Below are 14,884 nucleotides of genomic sequence, written 5' to 3'. Positions count from 1 at the left end.
TAACAGCCTCAACACTAAAGCTTCAGCAACCCAATAGTCAAAGGTTACCTTTCTGAAAGGTAAATCTACTTAATGCTATGCATGTTACAAATGCAAATTTCATTTCAGCTAACTAGGAGAACTAAAAGCTAGGAGGTAATATGTAAAAAATGTCTCAAACTATTTGTTCTGTCTGAGGAACACCAATGAATCAACTTAGAGAAACAGACAACAGAAACCTTTGCCACCATTGCCTTTCAGGGAGTAACACATCCTCCCTTTACCTTTTCATCCAACATCTGGGCACAGACCATGACCCAGAAAGGTGGGAAACCAGCTGGTGTGGTAATATGATCAGGACAGAGTCTTACACAGAACAGTCAGAAGTAAATGTATGTGATCATTATTCATCAAACCACCTCTGAGCATGCAAATAACCTGAACTCATTCAAGGCTAGAATGAGGGTTTTTTTTTCTTTCAGTTATGTCAGCCAGAAACTGCCAGGTGTTTATCATCTCTCCTCCTAGTCGAGTTCATGGAGCCATAAAACATTCTGCAGAGGTACTGTTATTAAAAGACATGCAAGAAAAGCAGGCCTGAAAGAGCAGCCAGATGGAGAACTGGCAATCCCAGAATGGCAAAACGTAGCACACTCATACAAGGAGAATGCTCTGCATAGTTTTCTAAGGCATTACCTTGCTCTGAGCCCTATTCCAGCCCCCACAGTCTCACCCTGCTTTTCACTTAAGCACAGCGAGCTTAGTTTCACTTTCCACTTGTTCCTCTTGCCTGTGGCAATACATTTCATAAGGAAAGCATTTTCGACTAAGTTGCTCAAACAGAGGAGCTCATAAAAATGCAGAAGTATTTGCATGCTTATAAAAGAAACAGATAATCCATTTTCATAATGAAAATTAAATGCATCTATCAAACAAAGGCACAAAAACAAGGCTATCAAGTTCAGTATTAATTTACTCTGTGTAAATACACAGTATGAATCAGCAGTACATACAATTGCCTTTGTGGAAAGTAATGTGCAGAATGACAAACTAATGAGCTACCATGAGCAGATAGAAACTACTCCATCCTTCCTACTTCTACATCTGGTGCAAAAAGACCACAGACACACCACAAACCAAGATCTCTTCCTTCTTTTTAATTTTTTAAAATATTTTTGTATAATTTTGCTCTTAGTTGACATTACCACAAACTGCTTACTCTTCTACATAACAAAGCTATAGAAAATACTGCTGTAAAACTACACTTTACCTATACAGTATTGCAATTCTTGTAGAATGTGCATTTACATTGTGTGAGAAAACCAAAACAAAAAGTGCCATTCTAGGAATAGAAAAGAGGTTAGAGGTTAGTATTTAAAGCAATTTTTAGGATACAACACAGCATCAGCAGATTACTTTGCTGAATTGACAAAAACATGACCTCAGTGTAAGGGAGACTCCAACTGAGAAGTGAACAGTGCAACAAGGGTCAGGTTCCCTGAGCCTGCCACTTCAGGTTCATGGCAGGTAACTGAATGCGGTCCTGGACTGAGGTGGTCCCTCTGGGCTGCACTGGCTCTCCCCTGGCTGCAGAGTTTGCAGGCACCTGGTCACACAGCCTGTAGTAGCATGGGCTGTCTGACACCACTCATGATTCAGTCCCAAAAAGTGCCAGTGCCAGAGAGGAAGTGATCACCTTGGTTAGTTCTGCTGAAACACAGTCCTGTGCTTTGCAAGAACTTGAAATAAGCCTGAAAAGAGCTACTGCTGGAGGAAGTGGCCTCTACCTGTTATCTATATCCAGTCCCCTCCTTCTGCCAGCAGCCAGAGTGAGAGACTGCTGGCTGCAGCCTTTACAAGCTTAGTGCATCCATGGAAGTGTACTAGAGGGAAAAAAAGCAACCAGAAGCTGTACCATGATATATAATCCACTTCTATCTTTAGTGAAAGCCAAAAAACCCCAACCCAAGCCCAACCCCCCATACCTAGCCACTTAAAAATTTTTATTGCAGATTAATTTTATACACTCCAAACTACTTTAACAGGCATAATTTTTTATTTGTGGAAGGTCAGGAGTTAGTAATTTTCCTAATCCAAAGTGACTGTGTGGTAGCTGGCTGCCAAACTGTCAGCTTAAGCTATGAGACCAAGGCCCTCATTCATAAATTTTTGGGATTTTGCTGAGAGCCATTCAGCATGCTGTGATACACTGTGTCTGAACTGGCGTATTTGAAATAGTGACATTTCATAGGCTGCTCAACTCCTCTAGCTACCAAGAGAAATGGGAGAATGACTCACTGTGTAGTCTACTTATCATGTGCTTTAGATAAACTGAATTTAATACGATCTTTTCCAGAACTACTGCATGTGTGATTGCTGGGGAGGAAACAACAAAGTATCCAATGGATCACTTAGACAAGATGAAGTGTTTCAGTAAATCCAACCAGTTATATCAATTTGCCTTTTTTTTCCAGACAGACACTTGCACCCTCTTACCAGCAAGGACAACACAGACTCCTTGTGTTCTTACCAGCTTCCTTCAGCCCTACCCACTCAACAGGACACTGGTGTCAGTGCACATTTAAATATGAAAAGACTCATTCTGCTGTATCTGCTACCTGCCATAAATATGTGCAATAAAATGGTGAACTAGAACACAGGGTGAAATAGAGCAAACACTTTGTAGTACCTGTCTAACTTGACAGTAGTGAGTGCTCTTTGTATTTCACTGCATGTGAGGAACTGACACTGTACATAATGATTAATCTACTGTTTCTCTAAATACATCCTCTGTAGTGTACTTTTTGGTTCAAGTTGTACAGTGGCTCCTAGTGCACAGAAACAGACCTAATAAATAAATTACTGTTTTGTAAATTATAACATCTCCAATCAAAACTTGTTGCCAGATAAGCAATCACTATATGAACACAAATATCTATTTGTTTTGAGAAAGTTCTTATTTTAGCAAACACTGTGGTATAGGAGGCTTGCTATGGAGCTGATAAGCTTGATGTAGAACAGGCAACTCACCTGCTCAGTCTCCAAAAGTACAACACACCTTTAGCTTTGTCTTTAAAAGACCAGCAGGAGATTAGCTTTTTTTTTCAGGCTAATCAGTACATTTGATCCTGAACCACAAAGGACAGCTCTTATGTTATAGCAGAGCACCTCCTATAAAACATTCAAGCACAGGAATCAAGGGGTGTGCCCAGTGGGTGCTGTGGAGAACACAGATGGTGGAACGAAGGACACCAGGCTCCTCCAGAGCCTCCAGCAGGCTCGTGCTGGGACCTGCCTGCGCTGGGCAGACTCACACAGTTTGCTGCTGGGGGCCTCTAGGTGCCACAGCAGGACACGGACAAGTGAAAAACAATCACAGGAAAAGCTAAAAGACAGAAACACTCCTGTGCTGATATGTCTGTAAAAGCATCTGTGCAACTGAGGGACAGTAAAAATTCACTTGCACTAGGAGACTGTTAAAGCAAACTTAACACGAGCGTTAAGGCTGTTCTTACCGTGGTACCTGACAAAGATTTTCTGGCAGCTTTGAAAGAAGTGCCTTAGGGCACACAGGTCCTCTGAAGAAATCAGTTATTTGCTTTATATTTCTTTTCCAAGGACCTGAACTGGGAAATACCAAATAAACATGTTTATAAACTACCAACACAGAAGAGAATTTTCTCTTTGTGGTACTACACGTTCAATATTATAACTTTTTCAGTTCCTCTCTATGCCAATTTTTTTTTTTCCTGTGAGCAGGACTTCTGCAAATAAGGCCCTTAAAAAATCTTAAGGGTGACTTACCAAGAAGGGCAGTTACACAGCTATTTTAGGGGCTACTCTGACAATGAGCTGAGTAGGTGGATACAAGGGATGTATAAATTACAGCAGTGCCAAGGTGAGCAGAGACATGGCTGAAAGCACAACTATTTGGGGATGGGAGGAAATACTTCAGGAAACAAGCAGCAGCATGTGGATGCTTTGACTTTTTTGAGACAGGATGTTTGAAGGTCAAAAATTTCAGCACAGAAATTAAAGTGTTCAAGCTCTCGGTCCCCAATGAGCCCAAGCCCAGTGATGTCAAACCACACGTGGGTGTGTGGTGGGCACTGCTGACAGCACCAGAGCCCAGTCTTGCACCCACAGCACACAGACTGCCATGCAGCAGTCAGTCAGAACCTTAGGAAAGGCACGACTGCCACTCCAGCTACTTCTCTAAGGTTACACAGCAAAGACCCAAACAAGCAGCTGTATAAACTGGATATTGAACCGCTGAAACTGAGACACTGCATGTACAGAGGAAAACCTCAGTGAAGGCGTGGTGCAGGATGCACCTCTTGTAGCTAATAATGTGCCCAAAACAGTTTAAAAAAATTACTTTCATATTACTTCAATCTACTTCTCTGTCTCCTGGAATATGTCACACTTAATTTAAATTAAATTTAAATGTTATGCAGTTGGGTGCTTCATATTACTTCAATCTACTTCTCTGTCTCCTGGAATATGTCACACTTACTAAGCACAATTTAAATTAAAATGTTATGCAGTTGGGTGAAGCACATTGCCAAGTGGAACAAAGATCAGACATTGTACTAATACTACCTTCCCTTTAAAATAGCTTGCACTGTCTTGTAAAATAGCTTAAAAAAAAAACCAATCAAAAACCAGGTCTGCTGTACAAATCTAAGAGCACTTTTGCCAAACAACCATTAGTTTAATGTCAAAACTTTTACATGTTGGCCAAGCTCATACCACAACAAAGGAAGGGGATAGGGTAAACATGTCATTAACATATATTTTAAAAATAAAGCATTCATTTGTCATAAATTTAATTTAAAAAAATATCTTAAAACAAGCATTGCTGTAACTGTCTGGATATTGCTCAGTTACAATCTTATTTTTTGTAATAAGGGGAGTTAGAACAGAACACCACCTCAGTGTTATTAAAATGGTAATTTAAACATCTCTTAATTAGTACAAGCTGTAAGAGAACAAGTACTGGGACGTAATGTGCTATTTTAAGTCTGTCCTTGCAATGTTAACTTGTTTCTAATTTCACAGCCTTTCAAGCATACCTAAATTATTTTTTAAATTGATACACATATTAATATTCTAACTGCTATTATACACCTATGCTATAAAACATCAGGGTTTGGAAACAAGGGCACTTTCCCTCTACACTACCAAAAGTGATGAGCAAAAATCATGCAATGAGCTGGCAGCATCATTACAGCTTCAAGTAAAACAGATATGTATACAAGTCTTCTGCTCTGAGTTTTGACTTTTAAAACTGTCACTGCCAGACCAATGAGTTTATAATAAGAACTTTAAAAGAAATATAAACCTGTTAACCTAAAAGGAAAGTTACAAGTAGGCTTTTTTAAAAAAAACATATGTTTTCCAGATGAATCAGTAATGTACTATAGGGAATCAGTAGTCACATCAATATACATGAAAGGAAATCCTACAAATCCTAGTACATTAGTTTTTGTCCTCATGGAACAACAGTGTAACAGATTTAAGAGTCTCGGATTTAAAGTGATAATTAAGGATCCACCTTGGATCACTTTAAATCCGAGACTCTTAAATCTGTGATAATTGGTAGATCACTTTATCTCTACCTTGGAGATAAAGATATCTCACCTTGAAGCCTGGTGAACTCCCAGACGTACAACAGCCCTTAATTTAGTCTGAACTGTACTATAAAACCCATGCAAAATATATTTTTTGAAAAATAATTTCTCAGTATCTAGGATTCCTTAAAGCCACTTTACTGAGGTGAAAAGTACCCTTTGATTTCAGGGGCAAGTCCAAGTGCTTAGTTCTATCTGAAGCAAAAAAGGAAAACAATTGCTGACATCCTTCACATTGCACAGCTGTTACTCCAAATGTAAAGCAAATAATCTGCAGATTGACTGACTTTTTGAAGCAGCAGCATGTGCTCCTAGCTCACATCCATCCTTAAGCAATTCATGCACTCAAACTTTAAAATTCATCCATTATACAAACTGACAATCCGGCAACATGTTGGCTGAAGGAAAACACTTCCCATTCCTCCCAGTCCCATGCCCACAGTCATCTTTCCTTGCTTGTTCTGCTCCTCTGTTTCCCAACACTGCCTGAGCTATTTATTTCCTTACTAAAAATTTGTTCAATGTGCCTTTGAGTTTTCTGCTATATTTGGGATCATCTTAAATAACTCTGCAGACAATTGTACCACCAGGCCTCATGCTCACACACGCCTTTAACAAAGCTCTGCAGGCTCAAGGCCTCATCCAGCCTGGCTTTGGACACTGCCAGGGCTGGGGCACCCACAGCCCTCCTGGGCAGCCTGTGCCAGCATCTCACCATCCTCACAGTGAAAAAGAAGTGGATGGCAGCCCCAGGTCAGTCCTGACCCAGAAGCTGCTCTGGGCTGTGGCAGCACAGGTCAGCAGCAGCACAGCAGCCTGCAGGGGAGACAGGCTCCCTATCTAGGGCAACAACAACAGCACGAGGAATTTCCACCCCCACCACTCATTCCTAACCTGTGTCTCACACACTTGGTCAAGTAAATAATGCTATGAACACCTGGCACACAATCGAAGCTTTATCTTGATGGTGAGTGCACTTCATATGCAGTGCTAGGTAGGAACTGATAGCCCTGATAAGAAGAGGGGCAGGCAGAGCAGAGCTGCTGGAGTTTATTTACCTTCTGCCCAACCACTGTTGATCCCAATGCAGATCACACTAGGTACTTTCTGCAGAGAAGGAAACTGAAACCACAGCTCCTAGGCAATGCTGGCCACTGGCCAAATCTTTTTCCAAACAGTGTCTTTTAGGTCATGTCCATATAAAACAAGCCAAACCAACTCACAGCTCCAGCATGGCCAGGACCAAGGCAAGGTCCTCCCCATGCACCACTCAGAGCACAGAGCAGTCTGAGAAAGGGCCTTGGTGCTGTCAGGCACCACAGGTGAACCACAGGAGAAACCTGTCACTCCACCTGAGTGTGTGCCTCACTTGCAGTGCACCACAGGTCACCCTGAGAGAGTGGCCACAGAGAATAACCAGTGCTGCACTCAGCCTTTGTTTGCATGTGCCAACCGAGAGAGTTCAACATTTTGGAGAAACAGCTTCTAGGAGTGTCAGCAGATTGCAGGCAATCCGAATTTCCCTCCCCCACACTCAATCAAAAAAACAATAATAATAATATCCACTGGAAACATAGCTCCACCAGCAGAGGAGAAAAACTTTCTTAAGCCCTCCCTTCCACACAGCTAGCCCATTCCAAATGGAAACGTGAAGGGCAGCAATCCCAGTTACAGGGAGGAGAGGAGGAGACTCTGGAACAAAGATGAACACCAAAGCAGTCACTCTGCAGCTGCCCCAGAAGGCAGTAAAATTAAACAGTGTGGACAACTTTTGAGATAGGCCTTCCACAAAAAAGGCTGAAGACGCTGTACCATATAAATAACAATCCAATCTATGAACAAACAGAAAGAAACCATAAATTCTGTTTCTCAGGAAATTGCTTTCCTCCTTCCATTCAACTTCCTTCTCTCCTAAGAAAACAAATGCCCTGAAGCACAGTAACCATTTGAGTATACTACGAAATTTCCCTTAATGATTAACTCCAACTCTTTTTTAGTTTAAACAATGCCTTATTCAGAAGGGTTTTCTTATAAAAGAGCACTCATTTGTCATGTTAACTACCTAACTCTATTTATCATTAACTTCAATATATTTGCATGTTTACTTGGCTCAGGCTACTGTTTGGTATTTAATTTGAGTACTAACTTCATTTACAACAGTGTAATAGGCTGCACCTATTTTACTAGATATATATCATAACATCTGGCATATATCTGTATGCAAACCTTGCCTTAGTGGTTTGTTAGGAAGTGGTTTCTCTGTTTTTATAAAAGGGCTGAAACACCACCCTTGCATTAGGAGAAGGTGTCATCTGCTGCACTCTGCTGATTTATTATGCCGAAAGGTTACAGCTGCTGCTGTTGGATTATTCAATAAGCAGCCATGGGCAGCACCACCACTGGCTGTGCATGTTCCAGAGGGCATTAAAGGTAACACATGAGCTAACTGGGCACAAGGTGCAAACACCTAAATAATGAACACCTCCTGAAACCCCCCACCACAGCAGGGTCTGGGGGGAAATTGTCTGTTTCCAGTTTATACAGTTCTGTAATTTAAAACAACAGTGAAGGGGGAACTGGTAAATACAAAGAACTGAGAGCTATGTTAAATATGCATTAAATAATTTCCAAAATAAGTTTTATGAGGAAATATTTAAGGCTTCTGTAGAACTGTATTAAAATACAAACTTTGTATCCATGCACAAAGAGCAGAAGAAAAAAATGAAACCTATCATCCTGTCAGAGACTGCAGACTGCTACCTATCTTTTAATTGGGTGAAAAGACTGAAGACATGAAAATCTTAAACATATCTTAGGGAAAAAGAAAATAATGCCTTCAGCCACTGCAGTTAGTCTGAGATGACAAATTCCAAAGATTCAAAATGCAGAACTTATAGAAAAAACATTGTATGTTTCTAAGGTCTATCTGAAGCTTTATTTGCTCATTTTTGCACTTGAAATTGGCAAGGCTACAACTGCAACTTTGTCTATAATAGTAAGTAACAACACACATCATATTCTCATTTTCTGCAACAATCCATGATCCAAAGAGAACCAACAGAGGACGCAAGCAAGGACCAACATTATCCTTAACCTGACAATCATCTTTTACCATCATCAGACTTCAACTGTCCATTCACTTCTTCTATAAAACATTCCTCATCACCAAAGCTCTCTGTAACCTCCATCTATATTTACTGAACATCCTCGCTGAAATGTTTTGTACTATCACTCCTTTTTTTTCTAACATAAATGTTTCTGATTTCATTTTTTCCCAAATGTTATGTGCTATAAAGGTATATGCTACAATTATTTCATTAAGGGACTGGGCAAACAGCAGCACTGGATCAGGAGAGGTCTGTGCAGCCAGGGCAGGGGAGCCAGGTACTGCACATGCACTTGCTTTTCAAATAAGTTTCAGAAATCCGCAACGGGGATGTTGCAGAACACCAAAAAGCAAAATCTATCACAGGGGAACACGACAACAAAAATATTCAGCCAGTTTCTTGCTTTCCTTTAACAGGTGCTTTTGTGACGTGGAGAAGCATGCGCTGAGCAGTGAATCACCTCTCCTGATCAGCATCAGCCCATCTCCCGAGCCCAGCCTCCTCCCCTGCATCCAGGCGGGGGCCGGGGGGCTCCGGGGGAGGCCAGAGCAGCGCCGAGCACGGCCGGGCGCAGGGAGAGCCGGGATGAGCTCCCGCCCGGCGCGAGCGACCGCCGGGAGCGACCGCGCTCGGCCCCGCGGGCTGCGGCGTGACGGGAACGGCGAGATGCGCCAGCGCTGCCCCGAGCTGCGGGCAACACCCGGAGCGGAGCCGCGGCCCGGGCCGGTGCTGGGAGGGCGGGCAGGGATGCTTCCTGCCCGGCTGCACGCCCGCCCGAGCCCCCCTCGGCACTTCCAGGAGGCCTTTCCGCGCCGCCACCTGTTCGGGCAGCGGCCGAGGCAGCTCCTGCCCGCCCGTACCGGAGCGCATCCTCTCGGCCCGGCCGCCCCGAGCCGCGGCCGCGGGGACGGAGCTGACCCCGCGTAACCCCGCTGCTGCCCCGGCGGACCCGGCCGCCTCCGCCCCGACGGGAGCCCCGGGCAGCGCCGGCCCCGCGGCCCCTCCTCGTGCGCGGGGCCACCCTCCCGCCCCTCGCCGCTCCCCAGATGCTGCCGAGTGCCAGCAAGGCGGGGGACCAGCTCTGCCCCACTCCATGTCGCCCCACTCCATCCATCCCATCCCATCTCACCCCACCCCATCACATCACATCCCATTCCATTCCCGCCGCGCAGTGCCCGCACTCACCGTGCCCAGCCCCGGCACTGCCGGCGCAGATCACAGCGCTACCGGCGGCGGTACCGGCTGCTAAAATGGCTGAGGGTGCGGGGGAGGAGCGAGCCCCGCGCCGCCGCCGCCTGGGCCGCCCAGCGCTGCCTCCCTCGCTTCGCCACCGTGACGCGCTGGGGAAGGGGCGGGGGCCGCGGACCCGAGCCCGGGGTCCGGTCAGTGCTGCCGCCGCGTCCCGAGGTGACCCCGGGATCCGCAGGCTCGTCAGGGGGTGACGCGGGACCCCGGGCAGAGCTCGGTTAGCGCGGCCCTTCTGCGGCGCTTATCTCAGCTCGGCCGGGGCTCACGAGCAGGCCGCGGGCAGGCCGAGCTGCGGGCGCACGGCAAAGCCACCCCGGAGCCCCAGCGCCGACCCCGGGCACAGCCTCCCGCCGGGCTCCCGCTGGAGCAGCACGGCCGCCAGTCCGGATCTCACAGGCTGGAACAGGCAGCTCAGATGTTTGTACCCCAGTTTTGGCTCCTGACGATCTGGAGACCACCAGGCCCAGTCGGAGGCCCCTTTCTTCTTTATTCAGAACACAAGGAACGGGTTTCAGCAGCAGCGCTGACGAGAGCGACTGGGATTACTCACAGTGAGGTTCAAAAAGCCAGAGGCTACAAATATCCCCATGATTCATGTAAGAGTTTGCCAGATGGTTTTAGCTGTTTTGGAGTCTGAGGCTTCTTCGGAAGAGAACTGGCACAAAATAACTTGCTTCTGACAATGCCACTTCTTAATAGTGTGTAAGGGAAGAGGAAACATTTGGTGCTCCATCTATGTGGAACAGAAGTCCAGCAGGATCCTCCCCCGCCCCATATGGAGCGGGACAGAGTGTGAAAAAACAAAATTGGCATACATTACATAGCCCTTGCTATATTTGGTAACAGGTTTGCTTCCATAAAAACAACACCTTGCAGGAGGCTAAAATGTTCTGGCAACAACTGCGCATGCAATGTGGATGTTATATTTAATAATTCCCAGAGAAGCAAAAAGCACATCACTTCCTTGGATAGAGGCTGAGCTGAATCACAGTGTGGGTTTTGCTGTTTGGACTATATGACACTTGGGGCAGCCTGTTATACTCTCACTTTGTTCTAATTTGTTGCAAACCCCATTGTTTTTCTTAATGTCACATCATCACTAATAAGAGAACCTGGATTGCACAAGATGCCCAAAGGCATATCTGTTTCATGCAGATTACTTTTTTGATCTAACCTCCTTAAATACTTAGAAAAGGTTGGGCAAACCAACATGCCACATTTTTTTTTTCCAACTAGAGCACTGACACAGCTTCTTTTCTAAGTCTTTGTCATGAACAGTAAATAGGCAAGAAAATCTACTTGCAATTTATTCCAGCTATTTTGTACTTCTTCCAATATTAGATTTTGAATTAAGTGAGTGCAGATTTACCTGGCTGTATCCTGCTGGTGGGTAAGGAAGCATGTCTTGTGCCTAAGCCAGCTAAAGCACTGGACTGACCACAGTGCATCAGGGCAATTCCCGAGGTAGAACACGACGCTGTCCTCAACAGTGGCTGGCCATCTCCTGGGAAGGTGAGGCTTCTGCAACTTCAAGACCTTTATCTAGAAATAGCCTGTATGTGCTCTTGATAGACAATGGAAAAGAAATCCATTTGCTTTCTTAGTCCTCTAAGCTTCCAGCATCTACAGCTTGATGTCATTCCACAGTCTCACTTCATGCTGGGTGGAAATTACTTCTGTGTGTTCTGTGCCTTCTGTCTGGTATTTCCATGTGATGTCCCCTGACTTTTGCATTAGTTAACCATTCTCTCTTACCTCTCTCCATGCCACTCCATGTTTTACAGATTTGTAGCACAGATTCCTTGCACTACTACCTTACTCATCTCTCTTCTAGGCTGACAAGTCTCACATTTTCCAGGTGCAGTTTCATGGTACTTCCAACAAGTCGGAACTTCCGTCTCTCTACTGCAGACTGCATGTCCTTGCTGCCACCTGCACTCCAGGTGCTTCAGGTTGTGCATTCTGCTGAGTGTAACTCTGCCCTCTCCTCTCCTTTTATGCCCTCCTTGCTGGAGATCTCATCAGGCCGTGGGACCACCTCATAACCTCTTGGCCCTGGACAAGCTGGCCCTGTGTGCCACAGCAAGAAGCTCTGTGGGGAGCCCCAATGGGTTTGTCCCGAGGCCAGGCACCACTGACTGACATCCAGGCCTCAGAGGTGTTCTTGGGGATGCTCCTCAACAAAATATTTTGTTACTTTGTTATTTACTAATAATTTCAGCAAAGTTGGAAACAAATTTTGGTTAATTACAATAAAGGAAAAAATATAACGTGTCAGTTTATTATTAGAATAATGAGTCCTAAAATTATACTTACTACAGACAGGGTGAAGAGTCAAATACACCTTGTTCTGTGGAGGCTCTAGAAAGAGCACCATGGGAAACCTTTCCTGCAGCTACAGGTATGCAAATACCTGCCTGATTTTCATAGGATTTACTGATACAGAATATGCTCTTTTGTTTGTCATAAGATACATTTTCATTTAAGCCAGTTCTTTGAAAGACTCCAAACATTCTGTTTTGAAAGCAAAGCAGAAATGGATTTACTTGTTCTTTATAAATAAAGCTGTGGGCAACTAGTAATTCCCTGAGGATGTGTGATACTTTCAAAGGCTTTCAAACAGGAAGATAAGACAAGGAAGCCTATGGTCAGGAAGCTGACATTCACTACAAGATGTGTAGAATGTGTTTGTGAACTTTTAGAGGAGTCTATAAACAAAAATTAAAATTATCTTTCTGTAACAAAATGTTGCAGTATCCTCAAAACCAAATTTAACTGAAAGGATTTTCCTTGTCTCTCATGTTGCAACTCCTTTGTATCTTTCTGGTAAGAAACACTCACTGAAGATCTCTGTGGGATGTGATGAGTGTAACAGCACTTCCCAGACAGTGAAGTCACTCTACTGACGCTGATTTTCAGCCTTAACACAGAGGTCAAAAGAAGAGAAAGGGATCTTGAGGAGAGGCTGAAGCCAAGGCCTCTGTTTTTCACCCAGGATTCAGTGCAAGCTTGGAAAGAGTAAAGAGCTTCTCACCTCATTCCTCATATCAGCAAAGGGATTGCATCATCTTAGCACTTCTAATCTAAGTAATAAATCAATATCTGGAGCCTTGTGCGTTGTTTATTTGTATTAGGAGAAGTGACTGATGAAATCAACTATTTCCTAAGTACAGTCCTGTTTGTCTTCACAGACTGTACAGTTGGAATCAAAACATCAGAAAACAAAATTTGTACACAAACTTGGCCATTTTGGAGCAAGCATTCTCCCAGAAAAGTTGCCTGAATTTCATCTCAGGCTGGTGAAGTTTCAGTGTGCCCCTTTTTGCACACTGGACCTCCACAGGAATTCTGCCCATCAGTAGTAATGCACTTTTGTTCACTCCAGACCTTTTAAAACTGACTCTTGTGTTTTAAAAGAAAACAAAACCAACATAGCAGTCAGTCATATACATTTGATGGCACAAAGGCTTACTGATATCTCCAAGTAAGTGCATTCCAAGGGGGAATTTCCAGCAGGGGGAACTGAGGGATGGCTGTGAATAAAAGGCAGAATTTTAAGAGAAGGGGCTGCTACCAAATATATGAATTGTTTTGGTTTTTGATGGTTTTTGTCCAAGCTAGTTCTGTTCCTCCCTTAGTCTTATATACGAAACCAGATTTAAAAATTATCTGCAAGTATGTTTATAATGGTTATCAAAGAATAACAAATTTCTAGATTTTTATAGGAAAAACAAAAAACCCTTTATTGCATCTCCACCATAGTACTGAGCCTTTTGGGAAAGGAGCAGGAGGAACATAGAGACAAAGTCTGATGGGTTCTCTGAACAAAAAACCTGCAATCATTTTCCCCCTCATGCACCCAAATATGACTTCTCACTTTGAGTCATTGTGCACAAAAATGAACAGCAGCTTGCAAGCACTGCACAAATACTTGCATTACATAAGTAAATAATTGGTTTAAGCCCTATTCCATGTGTGACACAGAAACAGGTACCTGCTTGCAGACATCACATTTGTATTTTGCAAAACCATCAGCTTCATTACCTGCTCAGATGTGTGCAGAGGCTAGAGCTACTTTGCTTTCCAGAAGTAATTCCTGACAGTAACACTCTGCTTAGGCTTCAAGACACCAGAGCAGTGACAGCACACCTGTTCTGGTTTTCTCTTTTCCCTGATTCTTTCCTCCAAGTGGGCACCTGGTTATTTGCTATCTTGGGTCACATCAGCACTCACAGGCAGTTCCATTGGTTGGGTCACACACTACACAGAGCCAAAGCAGAATGTAGTTTCAGTGTTCTCTTACTGTCCAGTTTATCACAAAACTGAAAAGCCCTATCTGAAGCACAGCCTTCAAGTATTAGATCAAAAATAGGATGCAGTGTTGGACCAGGAATTCCTGATTGAAGGATATACATTTTAAGAAAAGAAAGCAGTGTTGACAGAGAGATTTCTGATATATGCCACAATAAATCTAGGGAAAGATGTGGAACTCTCATGTTGTTGGTGCCAAAAGTTACATGTCTTAACAGCAGAACAATCATTAGATCACCACAGAAAACAAAATACCTAAAAGTAGACTTCAGAGGAAACTTTGAACAGCCATTGCAAAAAAAGATAGAATAGTTAGCACTTACTGAAATATGTTGTGTGCTGCCTAGAGACATTCTCAAGAAAGAGAATTAATTGCTATGGAAATGAAATATTTTATTTAATTTTTCACATGATCCAGCCTAAAGTGCATAACCACAGCAAACAGTAGCCACAACAGGCCAGACATACTACAAAGAGCCCATGAGATTAGGATACATTATGGCTAAAAATATTAAAAATGGTCTTCTTTCAGCATTTCTGTACTCTTCTCACCAGGATCTCTTGAGTCTTATAGTTTCCTTTAAAGGAATCATAACATTTTAAATA

General features: G+C 43.7%; 1 protein-coding gene across 11 annotated transcripts in view; it reads right to left on the bottom strand.

Annotated features, from left to right (window-relative positions):
* The window catches only part of ACSL4 (acyl-CoA synthetase long chain family member 4), a 36,960-nt gene extending 26,312 nt beyond the window's left edge, over positions 1-10,648 (bottom strand). For 4 of the 11 annotated variants that reach the window (XM_039717367.1, XM_039717372.1, XM_039717365.1 and 1 more), the window contains exon 1: positions 9,905-10,457. The gene's annotated coding sequence lies outside the window, so the exon portion shown is untranslated. Of the gene's footprint in view, positions 1-3,494; positions 3,606-9,904; positions 10,460-10,517 lie in introns of those variants that run through there. The other 7 variants (XM_039717366.1, XM_039717371.1, XM_039717368.1 and 4 more) reach the window with 4 other exon arrangements.
* Between the last annotated feature and the right edge of the window lie 4,236 nt (positions 10,649-14,884).

The sequence above is a fragment of the Passer montanus genome, unplaced genomic scaffold, assembly GCF_014805655.1.
Source record: "Passer montanus isolate IOZ18808 unplaced genomic scaffold, ASM1480565v1 scaffold38, whole genome shotgun sequence".
NCBI lineage: Eukaryota > Metazoa > Chordata > Aves > Passeriformes > Passeridae > Passer > Passer montanus.
The sequence above is the reverse complement of the archived record's forward strand: the minus strand, read 5'-3'. Positions and strand labels throughout refer to the sequence as shown.